We start from the raw sequence: 321 nt of genomic DNA, 5'->3' as shown, positions 1-321 counted from the left end.
ATATAAAAATATATAATAATAAAAAACATAAAATAAAAAGTATAGAGCTTCTACTACGAAATATTTCACACGATATGTCGACGTACACAGCAGATGGGAACGTAGTCGGAGCTCTAAATTTGTTTTCCGTTTCGATAGCCGAGTGGCTCTTAATCCCTCCTGCTCTTTCGGAATAGAGATTGGGGCCGGAAAGGATCGGCGTGAGTGGGGAAAGAAGAGGAAGCGAAGGGAGATGGATGATACGAAGAGAGGGAGAGTAGGAAAAGAGAAAGAGATAAGTGAGGGAAGGTGAGGAAGTGGAAAAATGAGAGAAAAAAAAAA

The sequence above is a fragment of the Penaeus monodon genome, chromosome 30, assembly GCF_015228065.2.
Source record: "Penaeus monodon isolate SGIC_2016 chromosome 30, NSTDA_Pmon_1, whole genome shotgun sequence".
Classification (NCBI taxonomy): domain Eukaryota; kingdom Metazoa; phylum Arthropoda; class Malacostraca; order Decapoda; family Penaeidae; genus Penaeus; species Penaeus monodon.
This window is presented reverse-complemented; position numbering follows the sequence as displayed.